At 46.6% G+C, this 22,665-nt stretch overlaps 2 protein-coding genes and 1 pseudogene across 2 annotated transcripts in view; all 3 read right to left on the bottom strand.

Moving 5' to 3' along the window:
- The window catches only part of LOC149326930 (uncharacterized), a 244,252-nt gene that overhangs the window by 202,024 nt on the left and 19,563 nt on the right, over positions 1-22,665 (bottom strand). The window lies entirely within an intron of this gene.
- The window catches only part of LOC149326929 (uncharacterized), a 79,962-nt gene that overhangs the window by 37,734 nt on the left and 19,563 nt on the right, over positions 1-22,665 (bottom strand). The gene's annotated exons all lie outside the window — the stretch shown is intronic.
- Positions 6,026-6,689, bottom strand: LOC149326931 (uncharacterized; annotated as a pseudogene).

Genomic DNA, 22,665 nt, shown 5'->3' with positions numbered 1-22,665 from the left:
AAATGGCCTCAGATTCTTACCACGGGGAAGATGACGTCAACAGTTAGTGATAGACGTTTAAAAATATAATCAGGTACTGCCTACAAAAGTTTGTTCCGCAACGTAAAAAAAATGATAAAGAAACGTAACCCTTGGATAAATCGTGAAATAATCCAGCTAAACCGAAGGATAAAGTGGAGAAAACGCAGCAGAATAAAGAATCAAAATGAAATTTCGCACCTATCTGCGATACTTAAAGACAAGTTATTGACAGCGAAAGATAGGTATTTTTCGGAAAAGTTCACCCAATTTATGAAAACTTCCCCACAGCGTTTCTTGCGTCACCTTTCACCCTCCAAAGAAAAAATGGAGTTTATTACAGTGTATGGTTGTGTTGTTACTAATGAATCAGGTATCGCTAACAGGTGTAATGCCTATTTTTATTCTGCATTTAACCCTTCTAACACTATGCCCCAGAATTCTAGAAGTGGATTATGCTCCCCGCCGTCTGACACACACCCGCTATTAGCTTGTCCCATGAAGGAATATTTTCCCTCCTCCTTAATTTAGATACAAAAAAGTCTTCCGGTCCTGAATCTATTCCTAATGAGTTCCTAAGAAGATACGCGGAATGAATCGCAAAATATTTAATTATCATATTCAATGCATCACTGAACCAACATTCCTTGCCAAATGACTGGCTGCAGGCTAGGATAGTTCCAGTACACAAATCTGGAAGCAAGCACGTTCCCGAAAATTGCAGACCTATTTCTATCACCTGCGCCTTTTGCAAGATGATTGAGCACGTCGTGGCAAACTGCTTATCCAAATACCTTGAGGACACGAACAAACTAAATCCCAATCAACATGTTTTCAGGCGGAAGCTCTCTACTGTTACTCAACTTGTAGAAACACTGCATGATTTTTCAAAAGCTTTAAACAACAGCAATCAAGTGGATGCAGTTTGCCTAGACATGTCTAAAGCATTCGACCGTGTACCCCATTATGAACTTCTTAATAGGCTCATTGACTTAGGCATAAACAGAGATATTGTATGCTGGATTAAAGCTTACCGTACTAATAGAACGCAGTATGTGGAGGTAGACGGTGCGAAATCTGACGTCCTGGGTGTACCCTCAGGTGTCCCTCAGGGGTCTGTGCTGGGGCCCATATTATTTTTATGCTATATTAATAACATAGCAGTCTCACTTCCTCCTCAAATTACAGTCTGGCTATTTGCGGATGATTGTTTAATATACTAAATGATATCAAAACCAGAAGACCAGCTCACATTAAATTTGGCGTTGAACTCCATTAATCAATGGTGTACAGCTTCCAGAGTGAAAATTAATTACAAAAAACATCATATATCACACCTACAAACAAAACAAAAATATTTTTTCTTTTGATTATGACATAGATGGGCGAAATATAACACGTGTCCACTCCTTTAAGTATTTAGGTGTGATTATATCATCTAATCTAAGTTGGAATTTACATATTGACAACATATGTTCAAAAGCCGAAACTAAATTGTGGTACATTAGAAGAAAACTGAAACTTGCATCCACAAAAGCAAAACTAACTGCCTATCTCGTGCTGGTACGTCCGACACTGGAATATGCAAGCGTCATATGGGATCCGTATCAGTCAAATCAAACGGATAAGATTGAAAAAGTTCAAAGAAGGCCACCATGTTCATCCTATACTGATTCTATACTATATACACTGTTCTATACTGATATACTGATTCCGTGACTGACATGCTACATGAATTACAACTTTTTTCACTGTCGAAACGAAGGAAGATCGCCAGGCTAAAATTTCTTTATCTTTTGCGCAATAATCGCTTCAACTTAAACACAAGCCTCTATTTGCAACAGCGTTCGCGTCATCCTGTAAGAAGCTCTCACAGTTACCGGGTTACACCCATAATGACCCGTATTAACTGTTTTAAATATTACTTTTTCCCCAGAACAATAACTGAATGGAATTCCCTGCCTCAGGCCTTTCGGCAAATAGACAATTGCCCCAAATTTGAAAGTTGCTTGTACCGTCATTTACATGAATAGACATCCCTGTAATTTTGTTTTCTTTTCTTACGTTTTGTTTCCCTACTGCTATTTTATGGTTGTAAATATTTACCCACTAGCGTTTGTACTTAATGCCTGTATATGCAGTGCAGGACGGCTGTGTTTCGACGATTGTTGTTTTCAATTTGACTCTTTGAATTGTGTACTGTTTATACTTGTAGCTGTGTGACTTTTGTTACATATGCGTCTGTTTCCACCCTGTAACAGCTTGACGGCTGACAGTATCAATAAATAAATAAATAAAATAAATAAATAAATAAATAAATAAGGCAGTGCTGCTATTCTTGGTCTGAAGAGGAAACATAATACATTGATAAACAAGGCACCAGTGTTTATTATTCGAGAGGACTGCTTGATTGGCAACAAATATTATATATTTTTTGTCTTTTCACCTACCGCCGAATTGAAATTTCAAATAGTGCTTATGAAAATATCAACAAATTTTAATTTTACTTTTTGAGCCCACATCATAACACGTGCCTCATTAAAGGAAATGATTCCATGCTAACAAACTACTTGCTTTTTGCAGTCTTCAATTTACGGTGTAAATGTTCTAATAAATACGGGCCACCATTCTAACCTTATCAACCCTACACCCCTCTGGAAATTTTTTTCTTCATTTTTCTCTTCTGGCTTTTCTTTTAGTGCATATTTCCTGATGCGGTAACTATAATATCAGTGTAAGATGCTCGGTCTGAAAGCAGAAGAACAACCACGTGCCGCCGCTGGGATCAGAACCCACGACCTCCAAATTTTTGTGCACTGCACTACCAACTGTCCAATTCTCTGCATTCGGGGGTATTTGAGTCCACGTGTAACCTAACCTTAGGAGTGTTCATCGGCCCCACTCTCGTGTGCTTCCTGTACTGCTATGAATTAAGCATTGACCAAATCTAAATTTAAAAAAAAAGAAGCATTGTCTTCCTCTGCTTGCTTTTAGTGAATGTTGGCTTCATTCATATGTCACAAGGAGCCTCCTAATTCCCTTCCTTTCATTCGCAGTGGCACAGTCTGGCTGTATTCTCGCAGTCTTGATGCCATTGGTAGTGTAAGAGGGTTCTCACGCAGCTTCTGCCCTCTCAGATCGATCAGATCCCACGTGACACTCGCTGTAATGCAGGGCGTACTATGTGCGCCGATAATACACTAGTGTGCCGGGGGTCTACCCTCTCAAGGTTACTTTTGACGCAAAAATAAATACCACTGAGAACAGAATTTGCACAGCATCCTCCATAGCTCAATTGGAGCTCTGGAAATTAGCTTCGATTAGAGGTCGTCGGTTTGGGCCCCACCGCCTGCCTGTGATTTGAAACGAAATCTGTGCTTCATGGCCACAGCTGGAAAAGTAGAATGCTGAACCCTTCTCCTTGACCTTTAATAAATAAACAAGATAATCACTGCCGCAGCAGGGAATCGATCCCGCAGGAGCCCGAACAGACCAGCTTCGCTGGCCACTGCACGAGAGAAGTGCGCGATTACCGCAGCCGATCAAGAAGTGGATTGCGCACATTCGTCTTCCCCAACTTCCATGCGCGCCGCGAGCAGGCCTAATCAGCGTAGTCTCGATCAGAGCTTAAGCTTAGTTTAATATCGGCCACATAAATGCCGACGACCCTGCAAAGAAAAGCCATTAGCCAATCAGGCTAAACACATGCTTCCGTACGTCTTGGTTTATCTACGTTAAAGCCTCACCATTTTTATTACGCTCTGTAATCAACTACATTTCAGCGATAATGCAGTTAGACTGTTAATTTACAGTTTATCAACACCACAATTAAAAACAACACATCAACTTCATTATGCCCTTTTGTTCCAGTGATTATTGCCATTCTGGGTTTGAATATCATATCAGGCACCTAATTTCTCTTCCTTGCATAATGAATGTACCCTCAGCTTTCCCCCGCCGCGGTGGCTCAGTAGTTATGGCGCTCGGCTACTGTTCCGAGAGACGCGGGTCGATGCAGGGCAGGGCAACCTAATCCCGATGGAGGCGAAATTATAGAGGCCCGTATACTGTGCGATGTCAGTGCACATTAAAGAACTCCAGGTGGTCGAAATTTCCGGAGCCCTTCACTACGGCATCCCTCATAGCCTGAGTCGCTTCAGAACTTTAAGCACCAATAAACCAAACCAAACCAAGCGTAGCTTTGGGTTTAAAATGTATCTTAATGCGATATACTATTCATTTTCTTCGTTTTCCAGTGCGAAGAACTTTACAGTCTTTTTTTAGCAGCATGCAGTCGTGTAAAATTACGATATGCATGTACCTACTGACTTTCATCGGTATTTCTGTCCTTGTAAACCTGCCATTATATCGTTTTCTTAGGGAGTCCTTGAAACTTATGCAAGTAAAATAAAGAAACTGAAGAAAAATCAAGCGTGCATGGCAGCAGCCTGTGCTTAACATTCTTTACATTCCCCACTTGTGTAATTTAGCAGAGAGTGCAATTAACTTAGGAGGATAATTAAGAGAGAATGTAATGATTGTTGCTATTTTACTAGATCCAACTCCGGTGAGTTGTGGTAGGTTCCATAAGCGTGGACATTATAATTACAGATATGTAGCTGAGAAGTGGACGAAGCAGAAGGAGCGCGCCCCGGTATTCGAATTCGCTCCGGCTCCCACAAGGGCGGCGCAGCCTTGGCCACCAGGTGCTGAGAACAAGCTCCCAGTTCAAATACTCTGCCATAAGCTGCTAGCACCACCGTGGTATCGTAGCAAAGTGTTCGATGACGCCGATGAATGGGTGAAGACCTTCTAGCGTGTTACTCGTAGAAACGACTGGAGAGATTATGGTAAGCTGTTAGGTGATAATGCAGTTGTTAACATATCTAGTCTATTTAGTTTTTGAAAAGAAGCAGAGTTCTTGGAAAACTGGAAATTTCGATCAATTGCTCAAGACAAACGGCGAGGGCGAGCAAACACCGGAGGTCCCGAAGTCACAATTTGGGGGGTGATCGAGTGCTTCACTGGTGACTCCCCGGTGTGCGGCTTTGTCAGGTTGGGAAAATCAGCGAGAACTTTCGCATACGGCGAAACAGGGACGAGAGCACGAAGTCCGGTCGCCGCAGCGGTGGAGAGTACGCCGTCGACGAAGAGGTGCGTGCTGAGATCTACGAGGCGGTGAGCTTGCATGTCGACTGCTAGGTTGAAGAAACTGAGAAGGCCTGCGCCAAGAGTAGCTTGTCAGACGTCATCGATAATGAACATCCAGCCACGTGCGGCGCAATACCAGATTAAGCGTAAGGGATCGTTGGCCGTACGTGCGAATGGGGGAGTCATTGATCCCAGAAGAGGGCAAATGCGGGCTGGTTGGTACATGTTTTACGAATTGGAAAAACAGCGCAATCAAAGACGAGACACAAGAGAAGGTCTCGTGTTTGATTGCGCTGTTTTTCCAATTCGTAAAAGAGTCACTGATCCCTTCAAGCGGGGAGGTCTGGCCGTTGCGACAGCGATCTGCCCAATAGGCTGCTATGATGTTGACTGTGCTCCCGTGTCGACCAGGAAGCGAGCGCCAGTGTTTTGTCTGATACATAAAATAGGCGGCATGCCCGTCCATCAGCACCAATTGCCGCCATCAGTGGCCGGTCGCAGCGTTTCCCGACGAGGAGCACGGGTGGGTGCACATGCGAGCAGAGCTGCCGAAGGTACGGTGGTACCAGCATACAGCCGAGGGCAAAGTGTGGGGCCGCGCGTCAGATGGTTGGGGCTCTGAAGAACGCGAAGGTGGTGGGGAACAGAGGCGAGACAGGAAATTCAGCGACACACGGCGCGGTAAGGGCGCGAGGACACCGAGCCTCCTGGCAAGGGCATCAAGTCGACATTCGATACTGGCAAGCTGGGAGGCTGCGGTAGTAGTTGGAGGCGGACTGGTCACAGAGCTGACGTTGGGGGCCGTGAGCAGTCTGTAACACGGTCAGCGAGTTCAGCGAGCTTGTCTAATAAAACATCACCCGCAACGGTGAGGATGGGGACCATGTGTTAGGGAAGACGCTGAAGGAACAACTCCCGCATAAGGGGGCGGTGCTGAGCAGGAGCCTCCCGGAAGCCGGAGCATGCGGCGGAGGAGCTGCGAAGGGCGGCTGTCACCAAGTTCTGCAGCGCTGAGGACGTTCTGGAGTTTGCTTCGCTCGGACGCTGACTTGCGGTCGATGGTAGCCGCCTTCAACGTGTCGAAGGGTCGAGCCGAGTCCGGCGAGCTGATGACGTGTAGTGACATCAGGAGGTAGGGACGACACGAGGTGGAGGCAGTTGGTCTCCTGGGTGGTGATACGTCGCAGCTGGAAATTCCCCTCAACCTGCAGGAGCCAGGTGTGGGGGCTATTGGGTCAAACCGGCGGAAGGCTGACTGGCTGGAATGCGGCCACCGAAACACCGAGAGGCTGTGCGTTCGAGGGCGGGCCACCGCCGGTAGGAAGGGTGGAAGAGTCGGTGGAATCCATGTAGGAGGATGGGGTTGCGTGTTCGAAGCCGGGTCCCCAAATATGCTGGAGCTAAGGCGAGGAAGAACCAGCTCTGACAGCGTTGAGGTTCGAACTGCTTTTTGAATTGCGCTGCTCGCGCTGCGGCGGTCTAGCCCAACTTCCTCCTTCTTGTCCGGCGCCGCGTGTCATGGCTTGCGAGCCCAGCACGGCGTGAGGGGTGCTACAGTTCTCTTCATTATATGATACACCTCAGCCACCTTCTCATTCCTGAAGAGAAAGCTGAGGCTCTTTATTTGCTTCGTTGGGAGCCTCGAGATTATTGCCCAGCCAAGACTAGCTGCTGAGGATAACCAAACCTCTTAAAGCTTTTACTAGCAGCCATTTCTAAAATTTCTTTGGTATGTGATCACTAGGCAGAACTAACGTTTTAAGCCCTCTACACCCCTGATGATTTTACACATCTGTATAAAATTCAGCAACAAAATTTTCTTATATACCTTGTGCTTAAACGCATAATCGCCTTACTTACCTCTCTGCCATGGAACACAGCACATACACACACATGCGTAAGCTCCACAACGTCTATTGCGCGATTGGAGAGTTGATGCGGATATTGCTGGAAAACCATGACGCTTGGTTTGCATCTTGGGAGGTCTTCTGTCGCAACCTACTGGCCACTTTCTCGAACGCGGACAGCCGGGAGCAAGCAGTAAAAGAACTTGCTTTGGGGCTAGTTGGTTCATGATTGTAGTTCAGAATGGCGCAAAAGACACACACACAGGAAAAAAGGGGATGACACAAAGAGCGCCTACTACCAACTGAATTTATTTCAGAAACACCCTCTTTTATAAGGCAAGACATATCAACCACGAACCGGAAGCAGAAAAAACACATATTCATGGTTTGAATTCATATTTCGAAACACCATCGGCAGAAAAGAAAACCACAAGAACAAAAGACAGAAACTAGAACTACACGTGCCCGTCCAAGAAACCCAGCTCCTGGCGGCATAGTTTAATCGATGAAGTGCTAATGCACGTGGACCCAGCTTTTTGTATATGGTATGCTTCTATAATCTCTCTTTCAAATCGCTCCTTGCCTCTGCCGATAAACGTTGCCTGTTCCAGCATCGGTCCGCAATCTCTGCACTCCCTACAGTGATCCGGCAGGTTGCCCCTGTCATTGTTTTTAATTGTTCTTCTGTGCTCGCTAGCTCTCTCGTTGAAACACCGGCCAGTCTGGCCAATGTAGGCGGATCCACAGCTGAGCGGTATGCGATACACGACTTCGGACTTGCATTCGGTGAACCGTATCTGATGTTTGATAGCGCATCTTCGGGGTCGTCTGTTCATCATGGAGCAAACTTTTGCAAGCTTGCATGGTGCTGAAAACAACACATTTACACCATATCGACCCCCTACCTTCTTGATATTGTGCGCTATCTTATGCATGTACGGAATTACCACCACAGGCCTCTTGTCTTCCTGCTTGCTTTGCGTATCACCGCTAGAAGTGACCTTGATTTTTTGTAGCAGAGATTCACATATCGCTGTTATCATCATACACGGGTAGCCAGCGCTACCCAGTCTCACTAGCTGCTTGTCAAAGCCGGCCTGCACACAATGATCGCAGGATTTCGAGAGAGCTGCGTGTAGGCACGTGATGGCAATGCTGCGTTTGACCAGTTTGGAGTGGGCACTGCTGAACGGCATGAGGCTTTTCTTAGAACGGGGGTTGTACACCCAACACACATGGTCTTTTTTAGAGAAATCAAACAGAATGTCCAGGAACTGGATTTTGCCCTCTTGAGGCAGTTCCCAAGTAAACGTAAGGCCTTGAGAACTGTCTCTAAAAATGTTAAGAACATCAGCAACAGCATCGTCAAAGATAAAAGGAGAGGTCCCGTCAAAAAGAATAAAATAGTCATCAACAAAGCGGAAAACCCGTCTAACAGGTGTCCCATTCAACTGCGCACTAATGCGCTTGTCAATAAATGATAAAAAGATGTCGGTTAAAATAGGGGCAATAGACGAGCCAATGCATATTCCATCTCTTTGCAAATAAAACTTCTGGTTAAAATCAATGACAGTAGAGTGAAGATAAAATTCTAGCAATGACATAAAGTGGTCACTGGTTATGCCACAGGCGTTTTGAAATTCTACTTCATCAGACTCGTTTAACTTCTCACGAATAGCTGTAAAGAGGCCATCGTGAGGAACAGAGTAATAAAGGTTTTCTACATCTATTGAAAAGGCACACGATGCCTTGTCCAACCCTGCTTTCATTTCAGTCAAAACGGAGTCAGAATTCCGGATAAGGAAAGGGTCATCCACACAAAGATGCTTCAAAGAGCGTTGTAGGAAATGGGAGATATGGGATTGCCACGTTCCTCTTTCCGATACAATCACTCGCAAGGGACATTCAGGTTTATGGGTTTTCCCAGTGAAGAACACTTCTAAAACACCTTTTTTTGCTGAGTTTACGAGCCTATGCAATGATTCTAGGTGCATATCATTTAGTAATTTTAAAGCAGCTGTCTTCTGCTTATTAGAACGAAACTTGATAGCTTCGAAATTCTTTGCAATGGCTTGTTCCGATTTCTTTCGCATTATGTCGTTATGGATAACTACAAATCCTCCTTCCTTATCTGCTTCAATAACAGAAAGACTGGCCTCTTGCAACGATTGTACAATATGTTTCAACGGCGGTTGTCTACAATGGTCTGCACTCACGGATCGGATGACAGCGTCCACTCCATCGCCTATAACTCTCTCACGTTGTTGGAGGCTTGCACGTCCGGCGACTTGCCGAACCAAACCAAGGAGATGCGGTCTGGAAGCAGATGGCTGGAAAGAATATTTAGGGCCTAGCTGCAGAGTGTCCATAACATCACGGGGAAGCCTAGCATTGCCGAGCACGGTGACTTGGCAGGGAGCACTAGGTGTTTTTGGTTTCTTAGGAAGGTGAAGTCTAGCCTGTTGCCAGATGAACTCCGTTATGTTGGATGCCTGCTTCTTGAAAGCCTGTAGCTTGCGCTCAGTGCCTTGAGGGTTCCGGGCATCATGCACCAGGATTAACATCCAGTCCTGTAGCAGACGGATCTGTCTCCACTTCTCTGACTTAAAGATCTTGTAGATCCGTCTCGTGTGACCCCATGATGGTTCCACTCCACCAAAAATGGCTTGTACTTCTGGTAGAACGATGCGATGCTTGAGGCAGTAGGAAAAGATCCTGGCATGACATGTGGAAACAGCGATGAGGTTCGTGCAGGATATGACAGGCGAATGTCCGAGTGGTGAACACAGAAAAGAGCCCAGAGTAGAAGAAATGCGTTGCAAAAGAACTTGCTTTGGGGCTAGTTGGTTCATGATTGTAGTTCAGAATGGCGCAAAAGACACACACACAGGAAAAAAGGGGATGACACAAAGAGCGCCTACTACCAACTGAATTTATTTCAGAAACACCCTCTTTTATAAGGCAAGACATATCAACCACGAACCGGAAGCAGAAAAAACACATATTCGTGGTTCGTGGTTGATATGTCTTGCCTTATAAAAGAGGGTGTTTCTGAAATAAATTCAGTTGGTAGTAGGCGCTCTTTGTGTCATCCCCTTTTTTCCTGTGTGTGTGTCTTTTGCGCCATTCTGAACTACAAGCAAGCAGTAACTGCGTTACAAACACGCAACCATTGTGAAAACAAATATGTGGGCATGCATCTCGAGGGTGCGATCCGTCTGTTCAAGCGCGCGGACACCAATATTACGGAAGACAAGAAGGTTCATCACCTCGAGCGTGCTGTCAAGCACGAGAATTTTGCAGGACTTCTGCGCAGCACACCGTGGACTTTGGCAGTTCTGCTGGAGGTGGCCACACTGGATAAGCGGCTGGAACGAAGAGCCCCTCAGTACAATCGCGAAGTCAACATCTTTAGATCTGACGCCTTCTCTCTGCGCCCCGAGATAAACGCGACGGTTTTATGGGAGCTGATCCGTTCTGTCGCAGGGAGGAACAGCAGGCTAACCGGATGCATTCCGACTCGCCATCTTTTTCGCCGCTGAGTGAGGCCGTAGTAAAACTTTTAGGCGGGTTAGTGGGTTCATCAATTTAAAAAAAAAACTCGTGCGGTGAAAAGGCGAACTAAGAAAAAATCTCTGCCTCTCCCGGAACCGAGAGTAGAGTATGCATGAAATTTTTACGGGCATAAAACATTGGTTGTAGATGGTACTAGTCAAAATCTTGAAATGGGTCTAGTGTTCAACACACCACACCACACTCTTCTTGTTGCGTCGAAGGGATCGCCTGCAATAGTGCGGGCTTAGGTAGGCAGCCGCGAACCATGGTGGCCTTGTAGCTTTCGGGAGCGGCCGCATAATCATGGCGTTGTCGGCAGGGGCGAGCAGTCTTCTGCAGTGGCGTATCACTCGCAAAGCGATCGCTTTCCGCAAGACGCTTCCTATCTCTCCTTTCATCAGGCTCCATTGCTCGGCTTAAGCAGCTGTGACGGTGGCGGCCATGAAATGCAGGACGATGCAGAAGCGTACGCGGACACGACGAGACGCAGGCCTGACAAGAATGTATCTGCAGCGCGTTCGAATACTCCGCGAGCGTGTATACATCTGCCTGCCAAAGGGGGAACCTTCAGGAGCTGAAGGCCCAGCGGCCGGCCTTTTACATGCGTGAGTGTGGAACCGCAGCGCCATCCTTGGGGACGGCGCAGAAGCGCGGCCCTCTCTCTTAGAGAGTGTCGTTAAATCTCGGGCAATTTCCTCGCTGGCGTCCCAGAACCCTCCTCGCAGCGCCGCCCCTCCTCCTCCTGTTTTTCTCCATTCTCCTCTTTTTTTCTTTCACGGCTGTTGCGCTCTTCGGTCTATTCCTCCGGCGAGTCTGCCTCCGCGCACCGCCGCCGCGAATCTGCGCGTCTTCTGGACCGTGGCCTGGTCAGCGCGCCTCTCAATGTGCTGACGCATGAACACGTAGGTGGTGGCGGAAACGTTTATTGCCAATGATGTAAATCGTAGGGGCGCCTGGTTTGCCGCAAAAGTTTGCATGATGACGAAAATTGGTCTGGGTATCGGGCATGCAGCAGTATTGGGTATTAGAGCAGTCCGGGTTTGTAGTTGTCGCCAATGTGCAGCCTGCGCTATGGTGAGGGACGGAGCGGGGGGTGCGTATTCCCTTCGTTTGTCTCGGTAATACGAGAGAATATCACGGAAGAAGACCAGGTAGTGCGCGAGCCGGCCGCCCTAGAAGCTCGCCAGGAGCAGAACAGCTGTGAAAGAAAATACGAGCAGAATCGCTCTATTAAGGCGAAATCCTTTAATGCCTCATACTGTCGTGAGCAGGGAATGCTATCAAGTGCGTTCGAGTTCCGGCGAAGAAAAAAAAAACACTTTATTGAGACTGGGAATCCAACCAGGGCGTTTGGCACTTCAAAGGTAGTCGCTGCCATTGCTTGCGCAACGAACACGGTTTGAGCAAGAGTTCTAGTGAGCGCGCGGGTTTCGTGAGTGAAATAAAACAAATGAAAAAATTGCGAGTATGAAAAGAAACAAAAATATAAGAAATTAGATCATAAAACACGAAACATATTAGAGAAAAGGCACATCTAGTGAACGCACGGGTTTCGTGAGTGAAAGAAAACAAATAAAAAAATGCAAATATGAAAAGAAACAAAATAATAAAGAAATTAAACTATAAAACATGAAAAATATTAAAGAACACAGACCGCGTGGTCCAGAAAACGCGCAGATTCGCGGCGGCGGTGCGCGGAGGCAGACTCGCCGGAGGAATAGACCGAAGAGCGCAACAGCCGTGAAAGAAAAAAAGAGGAGAAGGGAGAAAAACAGGAGGAGGAGGGGCGGCGCTGCGAGGAGGGTTCTGGGACGCCAGTGAGGAAATTGCCAAATCTCGTACGGTGCCCGGATGAGTGGAATTGAGTGCCCAGATGTTGGCTCTCGGTGCCGGCGTGGCGTCACCACACTCCCGACAACGGGAGCTAAAAGCATTTCATGCTTAAGAACACGCAATGCTACATGGGAACGTGGCCCTAAAGAACAAGGTGGGAAGGAGCCTAGCTATGTATAGCAGCCTATTGAAAGATCGCCGTCCCAAGTTTCATGAGACCAGGTTTCCTGCCTGTGCACAGGGCAAAATCGAGAAATGTGGTTGAGGCTTTTTACATATATCAAAGACAGACAAGTGAGTTAGCAAGCCTTCTGTCGTGCTCTCTAGACAAGAACTACCATTTTTGATGGGATTAGTCTAGTTTTTTTTCACGTTGTTTTTCCCGCGTGTGTTACTTCTTTTAATTTTCATGTGCACTATTGTTTAATATTGCTAGTGAATTTTACCAAACGTTCTCATTCGCATAGGGTTATAGTTTTTTAAACTGTTACTGCTATTCCATGTCTTTTTTTGTTTTCAGCCGATGCCTTTTTTTCACCCTTGAAAGTGTTATCTAATTCTGGTGTCTGTTGTTGTGGCCTGCCTCATACATGTTGCTCTGCCCAGATGGCCGAGAGAGCATTATCACCTTCTCGCACACTCGTGCAGCCCAGTGGCTATAAAAGAGCGGCTGGATTCCAAGCCTGTCATTAAAGATGGAAGTTGCGCTTTTGTCCTGTCGTGTTTTTTTCTTTAAAAGTTATTTTAGGGGACGGCATTTTTTTTTCAAAGTGAGTGAGGCCGCCCATGACAATGTGCGCCTGGCAGGCCATCAACACCAAGTCTCTGAGGTTCCTCACTAGGTTGCTGTAAGGCCCGCGAACGCGTCTGTCCTAATTCATGACTCGGTGTACGACGCCACTGCCACACCAGCAGTGCGCTCGCCATATCCCTTGCGAGCCCGCTCCGCCAGCCCACCAGTGACCTTGAAAGAGTGAAGTGTGGCATGCCCCGGATCGCCGGCCCCTCTGCTATCGCTGTGTCAAGGCGGGTCATTTCTACAGGGTGTGCCCACACCCCCGCGTGAGTCTGCGTGGTTTCACACCGGATGACCCGTGCCCTCTGAACAGTAAACGACCACTTGAGACAGCATCTGATCTGTTGGCACGCCAGAATCATATCGCACCCGTTCATAGGGAGGCTCCAACTGTGTCGTGAAGCCACAACCTACAATAGACACCGTTCTCCCAGCCCACGCCGAGAAACTAATTCCAGATGCCTCTGGACGCAAGGACGCTGACGTCTGGGCATGTTAAGGTACTCCAGTGCCATCATGACGATACAACATGTCTCTGGGAGCAATTAGCGACAGCGTCAGACGCGCACCACCGATTTTTTTGTAGGTGTTGGTGGAGTGGACGTGACCAGCTTACTTGATATTGTTGTCGATTATTCAATAAACAGCCTTTCTTTCACCCTAGAATTGAAGAAACTTTTGACACGGCGCTCACGGCCCAGAATTCACACTGCCAGTGGCCACCTTATTACTTCGGACGGCAGGCGCACCGCCCGGTTCGACATCCATGATTTTCTGTACGCCAGTCAGCTCATAATCCTCCGTTAATATCCGAGGGAGTGACCTAGGCTTCGAATTTCTGCACACGAACGGTGCTGCCACTGGTCTCCATTAACCACGGGTAACGTTCTCGACAAAACGGGACGGTCATGGCATGCACTGACAAAGACGATCCGCTCATGAACGCTATGCGTCTTGTTGGTGACCACCGCTGAGCCACCCCAGTTCAGTGTGCAGCTCTGCTGAGGAATGATTTATTTCATAACTACGAGGGAATCGCAGATGGCCATCTATTTCTCCTGCTCTAGAAGTGAGTAGCCGTCGCTCGCCGGCTCGTCTAACTGTAAGTTGGTTGTGCTAGTGTTCTCCTTAGAAATTCTGTCAATGAGTTGCAGCTGCTCGCCAAGGGAAGGACTGTCGCCTTTTGTGCACGGCTTTCCTGTGTTGCGCAATGTGCGTAACTTGGACACAAGCCCTGAAGACCAGGTTGCACCATGCCTTGCCCTTCCAACCATGAAAATAAACCCAGACCTCACAGTTGTGGAGAAGAGATCCTCTTGGCGCCTCCAAACGATTTCACAGAATGCTTCGCCCCAAAATTTAAGGTCGCTCCCACTCCAGGCGCGAAGCAGCACATCATCACAGACCAGACCACATCGCCTATTAATATGGTAGTTCCCATACCGCGTTTCCGGGGCGGAACGCGATACTCTTAAATGCGAGTTGACGAAATGCTCCCCGAGGCTGGCATCCAGCCGTCAACAAGCCTCTGGCTGTCAGTAGTGTTCCTCGCAAAAAAAAGGAAGAGAACACCTCGCTGTTGAGTATAGATTACCGAAACCCTAACACAGTGACAAAAAATGGCATTCACCCACTTCCCAGGGATGATGACGCTCGCGACGGATTACGTGACGCAAGGCGCTTCCCCGTAGATCTAAAATTCGACTACTGGTAGATAGTGGTGCGCGACAGATACACTCGTAAAGGTACTTTTTATGCCCAACGGTCTAAACGAATTTGAAGTACTCCAGCTTGGTCTTTGCTCAGCGACGGCCCCGTTCTAACGCTAGATGGACACCTTTTAGTCTGGTCTATAATGGCAGTCATGGCTCGTGCACCTGGACGATGTCGGCCTTTTCTTCACTACCTTCGACCAATACTAAGAGCGGTTGCGCACGGTCCTTCGAGCGCTCAAATGCGCACAACATACGATCAAGCCTGAGCAATTCCATTTCGTCCTTCACGAATTTGGCTCCTTCGGACATCTTGTCAGCGGCAGTGGCGTTCTCTGAGTTCGCGACAAAACCAATGCCGTCTCCGGTTTCCCAAGAACAACAGACAAGAAGGCCATTCGAGAGTGGTTGCGCATCTGCTCTTAATAGCGACATCTTATCCAAGATTTCTCCAGCGCTGACTATAGACGTCCTCCCATTTTGTGGGGAAGCTACCAAGAGGTTGTTTTTAAGGAGCTCCTCCGTACCCTACAAGGTCGACCGATAGCCATAGACTTCGATGAAGCCACTGCGACGGAAATACACACCGGTGCCAGCAACGTCCACCTTGGCGCACTCCTTATGCAGTGGCAGGAAGGTACCGAATGAGTGATCGCTTAACGCGAGCCAAACTTCAAGATGTGAATACAAATGTCCAGAACTGCGAAATAATGTTTTGCGGTGCTGTGGGTCACCAGCAAGTTTCGACCATACCTATACGGACGACCCTTTCGCGCTGTCGGTGACCTCCACTGGTTATGCTGGATGGTCATTAAAGACGCGTCTGGGCAGTAGGTGACGTGGAGCCTCCGTTTACAGGATTACGATGTAACGGTCGGGTACAAACAGCGATGGAAGCACAAAGATGCGGATTGCTTGTCACGCGCGCCCGAGGTCCTGCTTTCCCCGGAAATTGCCGTAGATTCCCTGTCATTGCTGCTGTTAGCGCAACCGCGTAGGCGCAGCTTCAAGGAGCAAACGAGGAGTTAGCTCCGCTCATCGCGTACTCGAAAGACTGCAATGGTCATATTCCAGGTCACATTCTCAGGATGCGATCCTTCATTCTGCGAAGTAGACTCCTCTCTGAGCGGAAATTTCACAGCGCTAAGGAAACGCTCATTCCGACCCGATATCCTGAGCGCTTCCCATTACGAGCCATCTCTCGACCCTGCGGTAGTCAGTCGTACCTTACAAAAGATTCGGCAGGCGACCTATTAGCCCAGATTGCTTCCGTCATTAAAAATTATGTTAAAACCTGTCGCGACTGCTAACAACGTCACCCGCAATTAAAACGCAGCGAATATCAACCCCTCATAGTGCCTCTGAAGATGCTTGTCCAACAAATGGGAATGGACCTACGTGGCCCTTCCCTGAAGTCGTCTACTTCAAAACGTCAGACTGCTGTCGCGACGGATTATTTGAAGCGGCACACTGAGACAACGTCCTTTGCCAACGGAGCTGCTCTCGCATTAGCGTCGCTTTTTTCCCTCAAGATTGCCCGGCGTCATGACCCCCCTGTACTTATCATTACCGACACCATGGAGCTGATTTCACGGCCCGCTTAATACAGGCTGTGCTGAATATGACGCACACTAACCGTAGACATACGAAGGCTTACCACCCATAGAGAAGTTACTTGGTGGAACGACTTACCAGAAACTTGGCCGACATGCTTTCCGTGTGAGTTGGAGCTATATAAAACCCGAGGCCAGATTCTTCCATAAGTATACCCTACGCTACAATACGGCCCTGCAGGAGAGGACGCGGTACACACCCTTTCAGCTAATCTTCAGTCGTATAGCTAATTCTTCACTAGATGGAATGTTGCCCGTGGACCCTAAGCGTTAGTTTCTAACAAAATTAGCGCAACACAAACAAAATCACGAGAAAGAAAGACAGGACGACGCGCTACTGACGACGCGGAGTCAGTGCCAGAAGCGCGTCGTCTTGTCTTTGTTTCTCGTGATTGTTTTTTGTGTTGCGCTAACTTTTTTCAGAAACTATGCACCAACTCGCCCAGCAACAAGGTTTACTCAGTGTTGCAGTTAGCCGAACCTCAACGTCGCCGCTTTTCTTGAGCGTGCTGAAGGCGCACCTTAACTGGAGAGGCAGTTAATACACCGTCGACAAATGTAGATGCAGACCGCTAAAAAACTCGGACGGCGATATGCTACCTACGAGCCAGGGCACTATGTGTGGTATTGGACAAAATCTCGTAGCCGCGGTCCGTCTGAAAAGTTACTGCGCCGATTCTTCAGCTCTTACCGTGCTCTCCCCCGTATTAGCGACATGACTTACGAAGTTTCATCAGCAACATCAACCCCCTCAACATACAGGCCACCGCACTGAGCTCGTCTTTTGGATTAACCCTTAACACGACCACCCATAAGAATATACCTGAGGTTGGATACCGCCTGGGCCGTGTTGTGATACTCGTGTCTAACCCCCGCACGAGCTTTCTTTGCGCGCCTGGCGGAAGCACACCGCATCGAGGCGATGCTGCATAGGACGGTGCAATGACACATTGCTCATAAGTGGAGGAATCAGAAATGGTTCACCATGTAGGACACGCCCGCTCCTTCTCTCCTCTGCCCCCGATTGGCTGCTACGAATTATTCCTGACAGTATCATCTACATTTATTCAGCGTTAAAACCCTTTAGGTTAGGGCATGCATTAGGTGGGTTGGGGAAGATACAAAACATATTTGGATTCGCGAATAGTATGTGATGCTTTACAGAACCAGCAAGCAGAAAGAAAATAAATGAGTGCACGATGTTGCAATTCAAGCAATAGAAACAGATTACCATCGTAATGTGCACTTGGTATAGAATGCAACGACCGCAACAGCGAGAAAAATACAACGAAGCAATAATAAAAGCGCATTGCCGAGTACGCGCACGCATAAAAAGAGAGAACGCTCAGAAGGGCTGAAAAATAACTTTATGCACTCTCAAAAGTCAAGTAATTTGATGAAATCCGCTGTTAATGCGTTTTTGAATTTATCTGGGTCTCTTTCAGTAACTATGCCACTTCGTAGCTGCTACAGTTGCTACCGTAGCTGCAAGCTTTAGCAGTTACCATCAGTAACCAAGCGACTGGGCATCAGGCTTATACAAATACGTCAGTGAGCAAGATGTCTCTTAGAATCCGCAGAAGAACAGCTGTTATGCATAAAGTCACATCTGTTTCTACACTACGGTTTATATAGCAAAGCGACAGTGGGAGAATAACAGCACATGGCTTCTCAGTCGATTCAATTCCTAATATAAAACTTCAGTCTTCACTGCGCACATAGCGCAGACATAGCATTGTAGCTGGAACCTTCTGAAGGAACCAGCGCACAAAACACAACGGACAAGAAAAAGGTGGTACACGACGGACAGGAGCGCTGCCACCTGAAATCCTACGTCTATTTGGTGGCATCGCCCCTGCTCCCAACTATGGTATTCGGCTTTGTAAGTTGCTCAGGTCTGAGTGGCAGCACCAAGCACGTATTCACAAGGACTTTCTGCGTCTTCTTCTTATCCCGTCTTCGTCTTCACAAGGCCCAGGTGACCGTTGGCGTCACTTCTCTTGCATCATCAACAGAACTAGAGAATTCTTGTGGCAGCAGGTTTTGCCCCATCTTCGAGCACAAGTACCTAAGAAGAAATCAGCCTCAAGGAATCCGGTGCATCTTGCTGAAGGTGTTTCTCTACCAGAGGATGTTCGCCGCTTACTGAGCAAAGGGCCGAAGTTCGCCATCGAACCAAGGTTATCCGCCCCCGATTTGCTTGCCGCCGTCAGGAGTGTTTCTCGGCTTGCGCCAGGAGCGGACGCCCAGCGGTGCATTTCTGAAGGCGTTGACATGCTGGCAAGGTGTGAAGGTAAAGGCACTATGCTTCCTCTGCAAAGAACTATAGCTGTTTTGAAAGAAAAGCGCCTAGTGTTACTGGCTGCTGACAAGGAGGGCGGTTTCTGTGACCTTTTTCTTGTCCGTTGTGTTTTGTGCGCTGGTTCCTTCAGAAGTATGTATTACCAACTAGCCCAACAACAAGTGTAGCTGGAACCTGGCATAAGCAGGGTACTGCAAAAGAACCAGCGGTATATAACCTCACCCATGGCAAGCCATCTTCAAGTTTTCACAATAATTAGTTTGAATAAAACATCTGTTAAACTTTCAGGGATTTCAACCTGCGACCTCTAATGATACTTCGTGAGGCCGAGAGAAGGAATGTTTCTTCTGGAAACCCTTGCGATTTCGCGGGATAAGTAATGAGTGGTAATTTTGAAATGTCTGGATGCTAAAGGCAGCTTAAAATGACGGCAGAAGCCTTCAAACAGGTTTATAGCGAGACTTGAATATGTGCTAGTCGACATGTTCAAAATAAAATGAGAAGTATCTCCGCCCCACCTTCTGTCAGCAGGGCGATTGCGACGATTGCAGAGATGAGGAATCCGACAGCGAGGACACAACAAGAGATGATGGCGCAGAACTCCTGCTGTCGAGTATCACTGCACGTGGAAGATGAGCAAACTGCTAAATATCGAGAACAAATACATACTTGGTCCGGCCTGCCTTGCAATTTCGTACAAAGACCTCAATGCAATTATCATCACAAGTGCTCCAGTCAAGAAGAGCAAATTTTTTCTACACAATTGAGTTGCTTATAGGTGGACCCTTTATATCTTTGAAAATCACACTTTTAAAATTAGGCGGCTCTCCATGAAGCTAATTTCCACTAGGGCGACGCATAAACACGGCAACAAGCGCAGCTAAAGAGTTGAGTTGTCTTGGGTTTTATGGCACAAAGGCAGCTAAGGCCATCATGCCATCATGCGACAAACTCGAGGCTAAACAAGACCAGTACAACGGCGAAGACACAGATAAAGGTAGTTCTGCGCACTGGCCGCCTTCGACCCTCACAGCGAAGAGTAATCTTCGGAGTTTCCTCGCATTACTTCAGTCAAGATGCTCTGGCATGAGATGTTCCCGACAATTTCTCAAGCAGCTCTAGCGTGGCCAATTTCTCAGTGCAAAGCCCTTATCTCTGAATGTGCTCGAGAACAGTTTCCAGGGTCTTCCATGCAGTGCTCGAGGAGAAGCATTAGTATATTTTTTCATGCAGCGGAGGAATTTCAAGCAGTAATATGAATCGTCTTCACTGCAACAAATGCCTTACTATAGTGAAAATCGATTATTTCTCTGAACACTATGAATGAACAGCCGCAACAATACATCGCTGCCATCCTTAGTAAAAAAATATACACCGATTGCTAAACTTCCCTGTTAGCGCACAAATTCCCCGCGGTCGCAGTTTTACTGCGTGTTGTGCTGCTTTGTTTTTGTGCGTATCCCACCGCTCCAGTATAGCTTAGAGAAGCTAAACAAAGATGTGGTACGTTATGCAAACTACGAGGAGAGAAGCCATGTTTTGAAATTTTTTGGTTTTTCTTAACTGAAGTAAAAAATGATGTTGGCTAGTCGGTTCACGGTGAATGCCAGCAAACAGACAAGAGGCACAACCGCATGGTGCAGTAACCGCATGGTGCGCGGCTTGGCTTATGCCACTTAATACTTCCAAAACTAAGTTTTTGTCTTTCACTCGCAGCGCTCGCATTCCCACAACTTATTTTCTAAATAACAACTCTGTCGAAGTTCCTAGTACCTACAAGTACCTTGGAGTTCATCTGCAATCTGACTTAACATGGCATAACAACAGTAATATAACTTTAGCATCCGCCAACCGCTCACTCGGCCTACTAAAGCACAACCTCAGACAGGCTCCCCCCCACTGAAGAAACTTGCGTTCCTCACACTCATTCGTCCGAAGATTGAATATGCATCAGCCATCTGGGATCCTGAACAGCCTATCTCATAGCAAACATTGAGTCCTTGGAAAACCGCGCTGTGCGTTATATTTTTTCAGACTACTCACATACTACCAGTGTCACTGCCCTATAAAATCGTGCCGAATTAGAAGACGTCTTTCCGCCGCAAATTATCATGACTAGCTGTTTTTCATAAACTGTATCACCATCCATCGCTCCACCACGATTTTTTCCTATCACCATCAGCCTTCTTTCCACGGCTCGACCATCCGCACAAAGTTAATCGCATCGCGTGTCGTTCATCTGCATTTGCGAAGTCATTCATTCATACCACGCACTATCATAGAGTAGAACGATCTACCAGCTCACATAGCCACTGAATCTAACGCCTCCACATTTCTCGATCTCATCCGCAGCGACGTTGGCATCTGAAATATACGGTTGATTGAAATGTATGTGATTGCGTTCTGTTATGCCTTATTTTTTTCCTAAACCTATTATTATATTGCTTTCTATTAGCCTGTTTCTTTATTCTCTGGTGCTTAATTATTTTCAAATGTTATATTTCGCCTAATTATAGTTCATTTGATTTTTAACAGTGCTCCTGTTACATGTGATCCCCCCCATGTAATACCCTCGAATGAGGGCCTTTAGGAGTGTGTTGAATAAATAAATAAATAAAGTGGGACACACAAAGCGCTCTTTGTTTGCCTTTACAATACAATACAGTCTTTATTCAACATCTCAAGGATGTTTAGAGTACAGACAAAGAGCCTGATAAAGGCATGACTAGGCCCACACCCCAATACATGGTAAACAGAGGCAGCGCATGGTAAAAATAAAAACAGAAAAAAAAAGAAAAGAAAACGCAGCATTTGGATTTTCGCAACGCAATCTGCAGCTACTGCTGCAATGATAATATATATATATATATATATATAAGTGCATAAAGCAGACTAATAAGTGACAGTGAAGCATACGCCAGTCCAAGTTCTGCACACATCAATAAGACATACAGGTAATGAAATTATTACATAACATATAGAAGCGTGCACGAATCTAGACTCCCGTATAAGATAGTTGGAATATATCTGGTAAAAAATAGAGATACAGAAGTAAATGCAAAAAACAAAGGGTTCCAAAGAATAAGAAAAGCATGTTAACATTCTAATTCCATACAAATTTCTTTCGTAGGTTTTTCAATGAAGTAGATTGTATATCTGTGTTCTCGTCCTTCGAGGAATGGTTTGGTTTGGTTTGGTTTATGGGGTTTAACGTCCCAAAGCGACTAAGGCTATGAGAGACGCCGTAGTGGAGGGCTCCGGAAATTCATTTAACACTGTCGGCAGTTGGAATTTCAACATTCGATTTCCATAACCCGTACGGCATTTACTCACATTCCATTGTTCGGGCTTGCGTGTTGGGTTGGTAGGAGTGTGTTTTTCCAGTCCGGCCAGCAATTTTAATGCATTTATATTTTTATATTCTTCTAATTTATATTGTTTAGACATTCTATAGGTGTACATAGATTCTACACTAACAATGTTCAGCTGCCTGTACATGTCCTTCGTATGGCTTAAATAGGGTGCTTTACAAATTATGCGGACGGCACGTTTCTGTAGCAGCTGAAGATCATTAATATTATTTTTGCTTGTGGTTCCCCACACAAGTGCGCCGTAGTTGAGCGTGGATGAGAATAAAGATTTGTAAAGCAGAATATTAACTGCTCTTGGAAAAGTAAAACAATGACGCCGCATGAGACCAACAGTTTTCGAAAGTTTTTTGATGAGGTCATTTATGGGCTGATCCCAGGACAAATTTGCAGGAAAAATAACACCGAGCGACTTGAAACTCTGCACAACCTCTATCTCTATACCCTCAATTAGAATGGGCGGTAGTACA

This window comes from Amblyomma mixtum, chromosome 10 (assembly GCF_055824585.1).
Source record: "Amblyomma mixtum isolate Tamu chromosome 10, ASM5582458v1, whole genome shotgun sequence".
Classification (NCBI taxonomy): domain Eukaryota; kingdom Metazoa; phylum Arthropoda; class Arachnida; order Ixodida; family Ixodidae; genus Amblyomma; species Amblyomma mixtum.
This window is presented reverse-complemented; position numbering and strand designations above follow the sequence as displayed.